Genomic DNA, 4,558 nt, shown 5'->3' on the forward strand with positions numbered 1-4,558 from the left:
CCGCCAGCCACACAGTGGCCCTTGACCGAAGCAGCCAGTTCCTTTGCCTCAAGTTGGACAAGACTGGGATGTGTTTACCATCCCAAATTTCCTCTGCGGGGCCAAGGTAAAGCCACCTCTGATCCTTGTTTAGTTTCTTTCCTCTCTCGTGGTGTTTTCTGTACACCTTCACCGTCTTCTGAGAGCAAGTCCTTAACAGAGCGTGACTGCATCATGACCATCATCTCGCAGTCTGCTTCTGCAGTACTGACCAGAGTCAGTCTATAAAAGGGCCATGGTGGTGAGCTCTGTCTGGTCTTATATTTTCATAGACAATTCAATCTACACGGAAATTATTTTGAAAACAAAACTCAAAAATAACTATTTTGTTCATTCAAGGATTTGAAATGGCTAACATCATTTAAATGGCAGATGCTTACACAAATAAATAAATTTCCTATTTTTGCCAACAGGTCTATATACTATTCCAATATTTTTACCTAGTACTTTTCTTGTGACTATCTCTCAAAGGACTGGAAATGGCCACGGGCCACAGTAAACAATTCACTTGATTGGTTATTGTATTCCAGGAGACTTGCTTGAATATTTATTTACTCTGAGGTCAAAACATTTTTTTCTTCTTTTCTTTTCTTTTCTTTCTTTCTTTCTTTTTTTTTTTTTTTTTTTTTTGAGACAAGATTTCACTAGGTAGCCCAGGCTGGCCTTAAACTCATGATTCTCCTGCCTCAGCCTCCTGAGTGCTGGGATTACAGGTGTGCACCACCACTCCCCGCTAGGTCAAGAGAATCTAGTTTCTTTCCACACCTCTTTTTCTCTCAGCGATTCATTCAGACAGAAGTGACACCCATGTGTCTCCCCTCTTGACCAGGCAAAGCATTTTCACAGAAATGATTAAATAAGTGAGTGGGTGAAATGTAATTTCTACTTCTCTTCTCTCCAGAGGAGATGAGAGGGGCAGGTAAGAGTACATACTGAAGCTCTGGATGCTGTTGAGAGTATTTCAGGGACCAGAATAAAGGTAGGAAGAGAATTCTGGAGCACAAGTGACCTTGAATATACAACCTGGCATTTATCCTTGGTAAATGGGAACTGGTTGTAGGCTTTTCCCTACTCGTAGATTTATCATAGTAAAAGGGGCAAGACCTCCCTCCCCGTCCCCGTTCCTCCCCTGTGCTGATTAGAGCACAGTACCTACTGCAAATCTACATGGGATTGTGACCAAGGCATTAAGTTCAGCGGAAAATAGTCTTGGTTCAAATCTCAGTTCTAACTTGCTAGCTATGTGGTCTGAAGAAAATCACCTAACCTTTCTCTGGCTCCATTTTCCTGGATATAAAATGAAGACAAAAGCTTTTCTAAAGCAGAAATGAGATCAAACATATACAATAGCTGGCACCAAGTAAATAGTCAAAAAATAGGAATCTTTCCTGTTCCTCTATACAGCAAGATTCAGTAAATCAAGTTGGGTTTATTTGAGTCATCAGCCTACTTCCCTTCTGAGCTCCAGCCCAGTGAACTCCCAGAATTACTACTCCAGGAAATTAAATTAGAAGTTACTTTTCCTAGCATTCACTCTTTTCAATCCACTCATTTTGCTGCTGAGGAAACTGAGACCTAGGTCGTCCATGGGCTTTGTTCAAAGCATGGCGTTTCCCCCAGAGCTCTTTGCGCTACAGCTCATGAAGTACCACCTCTTTAAGGCCTGTATTTACACATTTTGGCAAATGTTTAAGCCTTTGCACCTCCAGTATTATTTGATAGCTGACACTGCATAGAGTTATTTCTGGTCTTTTTACAATGTTCCTCCAAGGGGAAGATGTCCTTGATTCGTCAGGGTCCCCCAAAGGTGTGGCCACTGGCCACTGGTTCCAGGTCCTTCTTGAGAAATCATTCTCTCTGAACACAACAGGTTCCCTGGCAGAAATGCCCCTGCTGAGGCTGAAGGACAGTCGCTCTCTCAGTGGCTGGGCAGGTCAGTCAGCTTCCTGGTCTTGAGTAGTTGACTTTCCATCCTGCTGTGCTCTGCAGACACAGACCGCTCTATGTCTCAACCTTGGGTTGGTCGGAGATCTAGGACTCCACAGCTAAATCTTCCACAGCAGAGACTCAGGGGGTCCAAAGAGCTCCTCCTCTGGCAGGGCTGCCTGCCTCTGCTCCACAGGGGACTTCTCCTGTGCCAGAGGGTCCACCATTGTCCTTCAGAGCGAAAGTCACAAAACAGGCCAATCAGACAGACTTCTAGGAGAGGCTGGAAGGTTGCAGAAGAGTGATTTCACAAGGTCAAACATAATAAGTTCCACCAGGGACAACAGGAGAGGAATGACAGAAGTACCCTTGGGCTCCTGTCCATGCCACCCGGTGTCCACCTGATGCCACCCTTGGATGCACATCTGGGGCAACCTTGGGAGGAGGTTCCAAGATCTGAGTGGTGCCAGCTAGCTGGGTAGATGCCTCAGAATCTGGGAAAAGAGGACCAGTTTTTAAAATTCCCCAGCAATTCCAGGGAGCTGCCTCTACCCTCTAGAGTTGCCAGATTTAGCAAAAACAGACAAAAACACAAGACATCTAATAAAATCTGGATTTCACACAACAATGAATACCTTCTAGTGTAAGTATGTCCTGTGTAATACCGGGCATATTTATACTAAAAAAGTTATTTGTCTGAAATTCAAATTTAACAGGGCATTATGTATTTCATCTGGCAAACCTCCCATCCTCCCCACCCTCGAACAGGAAAATGACATTTTAAAATATCATTCTAAAAAAACACACTCACTGTCAAAAAAAGTAGAGAAGCATGAAAAATTAGAATAAAAAGCAGCTATAATTTTGCCACCCAGAGTTGCTAACTAGTGTTAACACTCCAGTCTATTCTTTGTGTGTGTGTGTGTGTGTGAGAGAGAGATGTATTGTGAATCATATATTTATTTATAAAATTTGGATTATGCTAAACATCTTTTTTTTATCTGTAACATTTTATGTGATTATGAAGGTATATGCTATATTTCTTTAAGAAAATATATAACATTAAACACACAAACAATGCTATGACTTTATTTCACATGTAACTGAACATGTTTATTGTTATATATTTTCTTGTGCTTTTAAATATTCTTCATCAGCAAGTCTTTTCAGTGAATGAAAATGCTCACTCTTATTCTTTTCTTGCTTGGCATTTGTGGGTATGAACTGTGGCTGGAGATTTAGCCCTTTACAGGAAAGACAAGGACATAGAGCCATCAAGTAAAGGGAGATTTCAGGAAGTGTAGGAAGGAAGAGATGAATGAGCCATACAACCAGAATAATTGGTTCTGGCTTCCCCATATCCTGAGTGTCACATGAGTGCAGCTCGCCTGTGGTTCTTTAGCCATGAAGCAAACCCAGGCTGGACTGGGCAGACTCCACAGAGCAGTCTTCTACATTGTCTTCTGTGTGCCTCAGTACCAAGCCCCATTCCTGGCATAGAGTAGGTGCTCAATAAATATTAGAACAAATGGTCTGCTTTTGAGGTGTTTGTACTCCCACCATTTCCAAAACATTTTGAAGTTGAGTGCAGAGGTATGCATATTGTTGAAACACAAATAAAAGATGAAATCAGACCAAGGAAATACAAAGATAGGGAGGTAAGATAAAATCAAGGGTTAACATTAGTGGTTAAAGATACTTAAGGAACAGTTCTGAGTTAAGTTGAATGCAAAACACCTTCTAGCAGCCATTGAAAAGACAGCAAAAGTCATTGTAGAATCACAGAAAAAAATTGAGAACAAGAAGCTAGTGGTTCAGGAAAAGCCTAGATCTTTCTAGTATTCAACAAAGAAAAAAATTGTATGCTCCTCACAACAGGATATTCTGCAACAGTAAATAACGACATCTCTAAAACAAATACAGTTGTAGATTCCAAATGGTGGTTTTTTTGAAACACCTCCGTGGGAGCATCATGCAGGCACATCTGAGCTTAATTCTGTCAAGGTGAATAGGCCAGGAAGAGGAGATAGGACACTCAGTTCTGACCTACAGTTTGCTGGTGACAACAGTGTAGAACATAGAGGGACATACAGGACCAAGAGGGATGTTGCGGAGGACAGAGTTGACAGGACTCAGTGACATCGAAGCACATCAGGGCAGATGCACACATGCACCTCACAGTGCTTTGGAAAAGAGGAAGTTGAAATGCAGGCAGTACCTTCACCTACATCCTATGTGTGTAATTTTAGGCCCTCCTGAAGCAAAATAAGGGAGGCGGAGACCTCCATAGAGGAGGGATTTCTGGAGGGGGAACCTTCGTGAAGTGCGATAGTAAACACCTCATATTTTAAGTCTGCGAAGAAAGCATCTCCTGGCAGGCAGGCTTAGGAAATGTGTGCAGTTGGGTGGGGGGAGGGAGTCATTCAGGGCTTGTCGCAGCTCCATCGGGGTGCCCCCTTTCTGGGCTCTACAAAGTGCCATCAAAATCTGCCGACACAGGGCTGGGGATTTAGCTCAGTGGCAAAAGCGCCTGCCTGGCAAGCGCAAGGTCGTGAGTTCGGTTCCCTGTACCAGAGAAAAACCAAAAAAAAAA

At 42.8% G+C, this 4,558-nt stretch overlaps 1 long non-coding RNA gene across 1 annotated transcript in view; it reads right to left on the minus strand.

Moving 5' to 3' along the window:
- Positions 1-1,469: 1,469 nt before the first annotated feature.
- Positions 1,470-4,558, minus strand: part of LOC102020029 — a 10,883-nt gene continuing 7,794 nt past the window's right edge. Inside the window, exon 5 of the long non-coding RNA XR_001234260.1 lies at positions 1,470-2,459. This is a non-coding gene — a long non-coding RNA (uncharacterized LOC102020029). The remainder of the gene's footprint in view (positions 2,460-4,558) is intronic.

Source organism: Chinchilla lanigera, unplaced genomic scaffold (assembly GCF_000276665.1).
Source record: "Chinchilla lanigera isolate Chin_1 unplaced genomic scaffold, ChiLan1.0 scaffold00024, whole genome shotgun sequence".
NCBI lineage: Eukaryota > Metazoa > Chordata > Mammalia > Rodentia > Chinchillidae > Chinchilla > Chinchilla lanigera.